Source organism: Danio rerio, chromosome 25 (genome assembly GCF_052040795.2).
Source record: "Danio rerio strain M-AB ecotype USA chromosome 25, GRCz13ab, whole genome shotgun sequence".
Lineage (NCBI taxonomy): Eukaryota > Metazoa > Chordata > Actinopteri > Cypriniformes > Danionidae > Danio > Danio rerio.
Window position 1 is genome coordinate 15,153,852 of NC_141045.1, and position 11,517 is coordinate 15,165,368.

An 11,517-nucleotide genomic window follows, 5' to 3' on the forward strand; every position below is an offset into this window, starting at 1 on the left:
CAAAGCCATCAATGTCTCCATAACTCACTATCAACAAATAACTTTGCATGACATAGGCCTACCGTCAGGGTTCAATGCAGATTAAAACAGGCTCGCATCTTTACTGCTGTTGCACAGGGGGGCTAACTGTTGCATTTCAGTAAATGTATAGCTGATGCTTTATAGAAAAATCTAGTAATTTGGTCTTCAATCAATAAAAACTGCTGCTGTAGTTTACTCTGTTCTTAGTGTTCAAGTATACACTAGTATGTTAAAGTTCAGCTTCTTCCCTCTTTGTTCCCTGTAGTTAAAGGGTAAATACAGTATTTGTTCCCTCCTTGTTCCCTGTACTTACAGGGTAAATACCACATTTGAGGGTTGTAAATTAAAGTGAAGCTTTGTTCCTCTCTTGTTACCTCCTTGTTCCCTGTACTTACAGGGTAAATACCACATTTGAGGGTTGTAAATTAAAGTGAAGCTTTGTTCCTCTCTTGTTACCTCCTTGTTCCCTGTACTTACAGGGTAAATACCACATTTGAGGGTTGTAAATTAAAGTGAAGCTTTGTTCCTCTCTTGTTACCTCCTTGTTCCCTGTACTTACAGGGTAAATACCACATTTGAGGGTTGTAAATTAAAGTGAAGCTTTGTTCCTCTCTTGTTACCTCCTTGTTACCTGTACTTACAGGGTAAATACCACATTTGAGGGTTGTAAATTAAAGTGAAGCTTTGTTCCTCTCTTGTTACCTCCTTGTTACCTGTACTTACAGGGTAAATACCACATTTGAGGGTTGTAAATTAAAGTGAAGCTTTGTTCCTCTCTTGTTACCTGTAGTTAAAGGGTAAATACAACATTTGTTCCCCCCTTGTTCCCTTTAGTTTACAATGTAAAATCTTAAAGGCAGTGAAATAAATATACAAACACACAATATATTTCTTCTTTACTTTGTAACCTTTATTTTAATAAATAAGCATTTTAAAAGACTTCATATTAATCAAACATTGTCTTGTCTATCATTGCCTATACTTATTCATTTTCTCTTCGGCTTTGTCCTTTTGTTAATCTGGGGTCGCCACAGTGGAATAAACCACCATCTTATCCAGCATATGTTTTACGCAGTGGATGCCCTTCCAGCTGCAACCCATCTCTGGGAAACATCCATACACACTCACTCACACGCATTCACTACGGACAATTTAGTCTACCCAATTCACCTGTACCGCATGTCTTTGGACTGTGAGGGAAACCGGAGCACCCGGAGGAAACCCACGCGAACGCAGGGAGAACTCCATGCAGAAACCTTCTTGATGTGAGGAAACAGCACTACCTACTGTGCCACCGTGTTGCCACCCAGCTGCAACCCATCACTGGGAAACATCCATACATACTCATTCACACACATACACTACGGACAATTTTACCTTACCCAATGTCACCACATATTTTTGGACTTGTGGGAGCACCCGGAGGAAACCCACGCTAACATGGGGAGAACATGCAAACTCCACACAGAAATGCCAACTGACCCAGCCGAGGCTCGAACCAGCGACCTTCTTGCTGTGAGGCGATTGTGCTACCCACTGCGCCTGCCTATACTCAAACAGCAAAATAACACATTATTTCCTTCCCCCTTTTTTTCTGGCATCTCTTGCTTGGCTTCCTCTTCTGCTCTTCTCAGCTTCCACTGAGGACTCTGATGGTGAGTGGCTGATGAAATCCCATGGGTCTTGCTGCTCTGCATTTATATAAAATATATAAACAGACAGAAAGGCTTTTAGTAAGCTATAGACATGTTTATTTTCCTGTTTGATGTGTGTGTAGTGGTTGTCCAACAATTTCACACACTAAACATTTACAGATACCATACAGACACTATACATTACTATCAAACAAAAGTACTATCATCAGATCATATGGGAGATTGTGATCATTTATAGTGATAATAATTAAAGCGCAGAGGGGAAAAGGCTTAAATATATGTGCAGGCAGTATAGACTTTGAAGTAAAGATTATTTGCAGTTCAGTGTACATATTTAAATTCTGTGTCACTCATTAAATGGTAAGTAAATGTAACGTTTGGGTTAACTACCCCTAAGGTTAGTTTTTGATTAAAGTACATGTCTTAACCCATCATTAGTCCTAAATAAAGTGAAAGATATCATAATATGGTTGATGTACTGTTATGGACCCTTTTTACATTTCAGCACAGTGAATGGGAAAGTACAACACTTTTTTTTTTACAATCTTCTTTGCTCAAATAAAATGAAAACTTTACGATGGTGTTGTCTCGACAATTAGAAAAATAAAAATATAGTGTGAAACTGATAACGCCACCAAGAACAGAGAATAACATCTAATTTACTCATGTCCATAGACACTGTTTGAAACACCTCGCACATGTAATCATATTATATAATGCATACGTAAACACAAATAAATGTTATTTTTATTAAAAAATCATATAAAAAACTCAAGGATTTTAGATCCTGATGATCGTTAAATGCGTCATAACAGTGTTGTGAAAAGGGTGTAATTGTTAAAAATAGGTACAAACATCAGATATAAACAAAAACCTAAACAAACACTTCTATGTACATAACGTCATAAAAATACTTGTTTTATTTACCTCGCGCTGCCGTCCTTGTACTGCCGTGAACAGGAAATTCTGGGAATGGAGGACGGAGAGTTGAATCGATTCGTCTTCAACAAACCGATCAGTGTGACATCAAAACATCGCGAGAACAACAGACAGCTCCGTGTGCATTTGAATCCATCTCGCGATATTGTATCACTTCAGGTACGCGCCTACTGATTCGTTGATTCAAACGAGTTGTGAATCAAGAAGCCTCGAACCGAATCAAACTGCAGCAGCACGCCACGAGGTTTTGCTCAGACTTTTGGGACGTTTGGAATTGCTCCGTCTTGTCACCATGTAACACATGTGAGTAAATCGTTGTCAGTAAATAAGGCTATTGTTACGATTAGAAATTGTGCATTAACCAGATTATATTTATTTTGTTTCATTTGTTTTTAGCGTAACTTTAACGTTAGTTCATGGCCGAATCTAATCGGCCAGCAGCGAATATTTACCAATGTTTACTGTCGTTTACTTTGCACATCTTAGAAATGTTGCCAAAGTTCCTCTGGATTTAGTTTCTTCATGTCATTCCAGAAAGACTGGATGATGAGCAGGTCAGATCTCTGTGGCTGTTGTCATACTGACTGTGCAGACGATTTTCTCCCTGTATACGTTAATTACAGCAAAGTTAATGACAAAATTAATGTTTGGAAATGTAAATTGATATTTTCTGTAGCATGCCAGTTTGATATATCAATAACCCCACCCCCACCCAATTACTAGTAACGTTTGCCTAGGACTTTAGCACAGTAGCCTACTATTTAAGCCTTTTCCCCTCTGCGCTTTAATTATTATCACTATAAATGATCACAATCTCCCATATGATCTGATCATAGTACTTTTGTTTGATAGTAATGTATAGTGTCTGTATGGTATCTGTAAATGTTTAGTGTGTGAAATTGTTGGACAACCACTACACACACATTAAACAGGAAAATAAACATGTCTATAGCTTACTAAAAGCCTTTCTGTCTGTTTATATATTTTATATAAATGCAGAGCAGCAAGACCCATGGGATTTCATCAGCCACTCACCATCAGAGTCCTCAGTGGAAGCTGAGAAGAGCAGAAGAGGAAGCCAAGCAAGAGATGCCAGAAAAAAAGGGGGAAGGAAATAATGTGTTATTTTGCTGTTTGAGTATAGGCAGGCGCAGTGGGTAGCACAATCGCCTCACAGCAAGAAGGTCGCTGGTTCGAGCCTCGGCTGGGTCAGTTGGCATTTCTGTGTGGAGTTTGCATGTTCTCCCCATGTTAGCGTGGGTTTCCTCCGGGTGCTCCCACAAGTCCAAAAATATGTGGTGACATTGGGTAAGGTAAAATTGTCCGTAGTGTATGTGTGTGAATGAGTATGTATGGATGTTTCCCAGTGATGGGTTGCAGCTGGGTGGCAACACGGTGGCACAGTAGGTAGTGCTGTTTCCTCACATCAAGAAGGTTTCTGCATGGAGTTCTCCCTGCGTTCGCGTGGGTTTCCTCCGGGTGCTCCGGTTTCCCTCACAGTCCAAAGACATGCGGTACAGGTGAATTGGGTAGACTAAATTGTCCGTAGTGAATGCGTGTGAGTGAGTGTGTATGGATGTTTCCCAGAGATGGGTTGCAGCTGGAAGGGCATCCACTGCGTAAAACATATGCTGGATAAGATGGTGGTTTATTCCACTGTGGCGACCCCAGATTAACAAAAGGACAAAGCCGAAGAGAAAATGAATAAGTATAGGCAATGATAGACAAGACAATGTTTGATTAATATGAAGTCTTTTAAAATGCTTATTTATTAAAATAAAGGTTACAAAGTAAAGAAGAAATATATTGTGTGTTTGTATATTTATTTCACTGCCTTTAAGATTTTACATTGTAAACTAAAGGGAACAAGGGGGGAACAAATGTTGTATTTACCCTTTAACTACAGGTAACAAGAGAGGAACAAAGCTTCACTTTAATTTACAACCCTCAAATGTGGTATTTACCCTGTAAGTACAGGTAACAAGGAGGTAACAAGAGAGGAACAAAGCTTCACTTTAATTTACAACCCTCAAATGTGGTATTTACCCTGTAAGTACAGGGAACAAGGAGGTAACAAGAGAGGAACAAAGCTTCACTTTAATTTACAACCCTCAAATGTGGTATTTACCCTGTAAGTACAGGGAACAAGGAGGTAACAAGAGAGGAACAAAGCTTCACTTTAATTTACAACCCTCAAATGTGGTATTTACCCTGTAAGTACAGGGAACAAGGAGGGAACAAATACTGTATTTACCCTTTAACTACAGGGAACAAAGAGGGAAGAAGCTGAACTTTAACATACTAGTGTATACTTGAACACTAAGAACAGAGTAAACTACAGCAGCAGTTTTTATTGATTGAAGACCAAATTACTAGATTTTTCTATAAAGCATCAGCTATACATTTACTGAAATGCAACAGTTAGCCCCCCTGTGCAACAGCAGTAAAGATGCGAGCCTGTTTTAATCTGCATTGAACCCTGACGGTAGGCCTATGTCATGCAAAGTTATTTGTTGATAGTGAGTTATGGAGACATTGATGGCTTTGGTGAGATCGACGAGTAAACATAAGGTAAGTAGTGTATGGAAATATATTTTATATTGAATTGCAGATTTAAAATACATACAGTATACAATAAGGGTTCATAATTTCACAGGTTGTAAACCTTTTATTCATTAAACACCCCATATAAAACCCAAGCACTGAATAAGAGTACTAATGTACTCACGCAGGTGCATATACAGTACATTTGCAAATAGCAATAGGTTGTCACCATCCTTGCATAATTCTTTATATGTATACAATACTTGAAGAAATGTACATCGTAAACTTAATATACTTCTTTGCATGATGGATATCTTATTGTTACTCCCCTTTTACGCAAACATTATGGTTTGTTCTTTTGCAATTTAAAGAAAAGTACAACCTTATTTCACTGTACTTACGCGAAACCTTTTATGCTAAATATCTGGTTGTTATCCCCTTATTACCCGAGCATTACAGTTTGTTCCCTTATACTTACGTAAACGTTATTTATACTTACACTATAGGTACAGAAAAGTACACCGTTATTTCACTGTACTTACGCGGTAATTTTCGTGATGAACATCTGGTTGTTACCCCCTTTTTACCCAAGCATTACGGTTTGTTCCCTTATACCTACACATACGTTCATTATACTTACACAGTATGTACAGAAAAGTACACTGTAATTTCACTGTACTTACGCGGTACTTTGCGGGTTGTAAAAGAAAGCGTTACCCATGTCACTTCATATCAAACGACTTAAGCGATATAACTGAAGAAACCTTCACTGTGCTGAGCGAAAGCGCTTACTGAACAGCGCATCATCAATGACGTAAGCTTGCCCAGGCCTGAATGTAATGTGAGTGCGGGCCGTCGGGAGAGACGGGAGGGAGGACAAGCGTGCTTTGGCCCGGTTCAAGTCAACTGTACATAGTTTGAGTACGCCCTAGTTGAATGAAAGCATCTAGCTGAGGTTTAAATCTAAAAGTGCAGCATGTTTAAAACTATTGATTCTTAAGTGAAATAGTTGACTCAGAGTCAAATAAATGAATCGAGTTGGGTTCGGATCTTTTGATTGATCGCATCGATTTTGACTTCCATCACCAAATATATAGTTCCAAATCTGGTAAAATGTGAACACGCTTTCCCTATACACACTATGCGAGGGGGATCACTGGATTGATCATGTAAAACAAAATGTCTGGGCCTGGTCCTCTGTTGTCCAGCACTGGGGTCTCTCCTTCTTTTAGCTTTCAGGGCTCCTTCATGAGACTCGAGGCAGGTGACGTGTCTAGGTGTCCCTGATTATGCACATTTAAATTTAATCTATTAAATATTAGTTTAACCATAAGGAATGATGATAACGTCGTTGCTTTTCTTTCTACTATTAAATGACTTTGGAATAAGATGTGCATAAGTAAGTTGTCTGTTTTTCATTTACGTCCATATTTTGCTAGAAATTTAAATCATGCACTTATTCCCAAGCGATTCAGTGAACCAGCTGACATGACACAGCTTTATAAGCCATATTTAGCAGCATTAGTCATGTCTTGTTTCTTTTCACTCGGAGGACAAGAAAATAAAAAGGCCCATCTTACCCCCCTGCTGTTTTGCGTATCTTTGGAAGTCCAGCAGAGCTAGCAGAAAGCAGCATTAAAATAGAGATACTTTGCTGTATTTATAAACCTCATATGAGATCATCTAAGTGGTTCAAGGTTAAGAAATGACAGACGCCAAGTTGTGTTATGATGTGTTTACGTCTTTTAGTCTCTTGAGACTCACGCAGAGAGGCATTGGGAGAGCTTTATTTCTCAGAGGGAGAATTTTTTTATAGTCTCCTGTCATTTGAAGAATAATTTTTGTGGAAGACAGGCTGGCACAACACACTTTTAATTTGTCAGACATGCATCATCAAGTGCCTTCCTTGTCCCAAAACGAATGCTAACAAACTGTATCATGGGCATTGGACTCGGTCCTCAAGGCATGTTGGTCAGAATGTCTAATTGCAGATAATAGGACAAATCCACCTGAGGCAAGTCTCCATCTGTGCAACATCCTGAAAACCGTGAGCACAGGAAGCCTGGTCTATTTCAGTCAACAATCAGGAGGAAAGAACGGGATAATGGACGGTACTCAATGTAAAAACATATATACATACAACATATATACTCACCGGCCACTTTATTAGGTACACTTGTACAACTGCTCGTTAACGAAAGTTTCTAATCAGCCAATCACATGGCAGCAACTCAATGCATTTAGGCATGTAGACATGTCAAGACAATCTACTAGCCTCAAAATTGGGAAGAAATGTTATTTAAGTGATTTTGAACGTGGTCAAATGATGGCTGTTGGTACCAGACGAGCTGGTCTGAGTATTTCAGAGACTGCTTATATAGTGGGATTTAATGCAAAAATATCTCTAGGGTTTACAGAGAATGGTCTGAAAAAGAGAAAATATCCAGTGAGCATCAGTTCTTTGAGTGCAAATGCCTTGTTGATGCCAGAGGTCAGAGGAGAATGGCCAGACTGATTTGAGCTGATTGAAAGGCAACAGTAACTTAAATAACCGCTTGTTACAACCATCAAACCTTAAGGCGGATGGGCTATAGCAGCAGAAGACCACGCCGGGTGTCACTCTTGTCAGCTAAGAATGGGAAACTGAGGCAACAATTCCTACAGGCTCACCAAAATTGGACAATAGAAGATTAGAGAAACGTTGCCTGGTCTGATAAGTCTTGGTTTCTGTTGTGACATTCGGATGGTAAAGTCAGAATTTGGCATCAACAACATGAAAGCATGGATCCATCTAGAGGTCTGCATTCCCGCGGCGCCCGACCGACCAGATTTCTACGGCGCGGGTATAAATTTCCGAATAAATCTCGGGAGCGGTCGGTAACGGGTTTAATTTGGGACGGGAGCGGGCTGTCTAGCGATATCGCTCCCGACTCCCGAGTGAGCACGCGTATGTATGTGTGTAAATGAAATAGCGCGATGCTGTGTTTAGCTTGTTTGTTGCAGTGTGTGTGTGTGTGTGTGTGTGTGTGTGTGTGTGTGCGCACGCGCGAATGAGAGGGGGGGGGGGGGGTGTGTGTGTGTGTGTGTGTGTGTGTGTGTGTGTGTGTGTGTGTGTGTGTGTGTGTGTGTGTGTGTGTGTGTGTGCCTTTGCCTGATTGCCTGTGTTTGTGCTTGGTGCTTATGAGTGTGTGTTAGAGGGCGCGCGCGCGCGAATGAGAGAGAAAGCTTTGTCTGTGTGTGTGTGCTTGGTGTTGTGCGTGTGTGTGTTTATACAGACAGCTTGTTATAGGCTGTCTGGACTGTATAACTGGGTGATTTTTCGGTTTTGTTCTCCCCCCGCTCTTTAGTGGGATCGGGTGCGGCGGATAGAAAACGGGGCGGGTTGGGCAGCGGGACATCAAGTGCTTAATATAAGCGGGAGCGGTCGGGTTCCGGCTAAAACCTGGCGGGTGCGGGATTCAAAATTTAGTCCCGCGCAGATCTCTAGATCCATCCTGCCTTGCATCAATGGTTCAAGCTGGTGATTGTGGTGTAATGGTGTGAGGGATATTTTCTTAGTACACTTTGGTCCCATTAGTACTAACTGAGAATTGTGTCAACGCCACAGCCTACCTGAGTGTTGTTGCTGACCATGTCCATCTCTTTATAACCATAGTGAACCCATCTTCTAATGGCTAATTCTAGCAAGATAATACACCATGTTATAAGGTGAGAAACATCTCAGACTGGTTTCTTGAACATGACAATGTGTTCACTGTACTCAAATGGCCTCCACAGTCACCAGATTTCAATCCAATAGAGCACCTTTGGGATGTGGGGGAACAGGAGATTCACACCATGGATGTGCAGCTGACAAATCTGCAGCAACTGCGTGATGCTATCATGTCAATATGGACCAAAATCTCTGAGGATTTGTCCAGTACCTTGTTGCATCTATGCCACAAAGGATTAAGGCAGTTCTGAAGGCAAAAAGGGGTCCAACCCGGTACTAGTAAGGTGTACCTAATAAAGTGGCCGGTGAGTGTATACTTAATGGACATTTTATTTGATGCACCTCACAAGTACAGGGTTGGACCCAGAACAAATTGGCAATGATTCAAAAGGTTCTAGAAACATTGCCTCAAAATGTTGATCCAAATTTACATAACAGCATCATGCAGTTGCTACAGATTAGTGCATCCGTGACCTTTTCCACCACATCCCAAAAGTAATCTATAAGATTAAAGGGGTAGTTAACTCAAATCCAAGAGCTCTCTTACCCTTCATATAAGATATTCAAAGGAACCAAAAACATTGTCAAAACGTTTCTTGTGACTTCAGAGGTCCAACTGTAATCATATAAAGCTCTTTAAATATAAAACTGTAAATACGGTTTTGTTTGCCTTTGCTTTCTTGTCCTTATCAGGTTGTCAGTGTGCACTTTAACTATGGGCAGTATGACCAAATGCCAATACAGTCAGCAGCCAACACATAAGTGTCATATTGCCTTTAGCACACACCATGATATGATGCAGAAAACATTGCCAATTGGTTCACAAAAGTATTCTTGGATCTATGTATGATTACAGTTGAACCACGAATGTCACAATTACAACATAACCAGCCTAAACCATTGGTACTAAGCAGGATGGATCCATGCTTTCACATTGTTTATAACAAATTCTGACCATGTGACCCAAATGTTGCAGCAGAAATTAATACTTATTAAACTAGGCAACCTTTCTGTAGTTTTTTTGTGTGAATCGTAGCCTCAGTTTGCTACTTTCAGCCCTTAGAAATAACCCTGATGTGCTCTTCTTTAGCTGCTGTAGTTCATCTGCTTCAAGCTTTGATGTGTGGAGTGTTCAGAGATGTTCTTCTGCAGACCTTGATTGTAACAAGTGGCTATTTGAGTCACAGTTGCCTTTCTATCAGCTGAACTGGCCATTCATCTTTGTCCTTTGGCATCAACATGACATTTCACTCACAGAACACTCACTTACTGGGTATTTTCTCTATTTCAAACCACTTTCTGTAAACCCTAGAGATGGTTGTGTGTGAAATTCCTATATCAGCATTTTCTGAAACCCACCAGCCCATGTGACACTAACAAACACGCCATGTTCAAAGTCACTTCAATGACCTTTCTTCTGTTTGATTGGCTGATTAAATGAATAATGGATCATTTAAAGTACTGTATTCATTAAACAGTGGACAAAATGTTATTTTTACAGTTGACCAAGACAAAACCTTATGATTTACATAAAGAAAACAGCTTTAAACGGCGACATCTGGGCTTTAAAAGCTCTGCATGAGAACTGAAGGCTTTTTACTTACATTTGCAGGTTGACATTGATGAAACTCGCCCTCTATGCTTCAAATCAATGCCGACGTTTAACCTTGTCAGGGTCAAAAGTGCTCTGAAACTTAGTCATTTGTCATTTTACACACTGCTAGCCAGAATGAAAAGATGAGTGAAAGAAAAGCGAGGCTTTCCAAGGACGACCACACCATGAACAAGGTTTCTTTTTGTCCTCAAACTCTCCTGAATATATATACTCACACCGAACCCATGGGTGGATGACTTCCTTTTCTGGAAAACAAACAATCAAGCGTAAAACTGATTACCACCATTGAGTTTGTGGCAGGGTTCCATGGTTTTTATTTCCATTAATGCGGGAAGAAATAGTTAATGAAGTGTTTGTGCTCTGCAACTCTCTTTCGGCATCTGTCGGGACCGAGAGAGCCCAGCTCTGCAGGACTCATTTTCTGGGAGAGTGGATATTAATTTGCATTAGCCCGTGGGTGAATAGAAACCCAGAGCCTGAAGAAAAAGAAGAAGGCAGGAGAAATGACCATTAATCCTGCCCTGCCTGTGACGTCGCTCCCATTTGGGGGAAAGAACAAGATTCATGACTGTACTTAATGCCCCCATTTCAAAAAAACAGAGTAATCAGCATCATTTGAGTAAGAGCGGGTGTGTGTTTTAGAGAAATGTATCACACAGCACCCAGTCCATCTAACAACAATATCATTCAAGTCTCTAATTAGGACAAATTTATTCTCATTAATTTAATTTTTGAGATAAACTCTTAAATAAAACGGTTCTTTACTGGCATCAATGGTTCCACAAACAACATCGAAAGAACATTGACATTACAGAAAACAGTAGAAAAAGGTACTTTAGATTTTTAACATGCCCTTTATAACAAGCAAACATATTTATTTTAAGACCTGTCAGTTGAACAGCCTTTAAAGGACAACATAGGCTCATTCTGAAATTATAGCTCTGTATACGTTTCTGGAGATCGCGATTTATGTAGCCAGAAGTAAGTACTGCATGCCTGCAATATGTCTTTAAAACGAACGCTACAGGGTG

At 40.1% G+C, this 11,517-nt stretch overlaps 2 long non-coding RNA genes across 2 annotated transcripts; one reads left to right on the forward strand and one right to left on the reverse strand.

Annotated features, from left to right (window-relative positions):
• Positions 1–909: 909 nt before the first annotated feature.
• LOC141380930 (uncharacterized) lies at positions 910–2,650 on the reverse strand. The gene is made up of 2 exons (XR_015526330.1): positions 2,604–2,650; positions 910–1,712 (listed from the first exon to the last, which is right to left on the reverse strand). It is a non-coding gene; the product is annotated as an uncharacterized LOC141380930 (long non-coding RNA).
• Positions 2,651–2,868: 218 nt separating this feature from the next.
• LOC141380931 (uncharacterized) lies at positions 2,869–3,940 on the forward strand. The gene is made up of 2 exons (XR_015526327.1): positions 2,869–2,918; positions 3,615–3,940. It is a non-coding gene; the product is annotated as an uncharacterized LOC141380931 (long non-coding RNA).
• Positions 3,941–11,517: the final 7,577 nt, after the last annotated feature.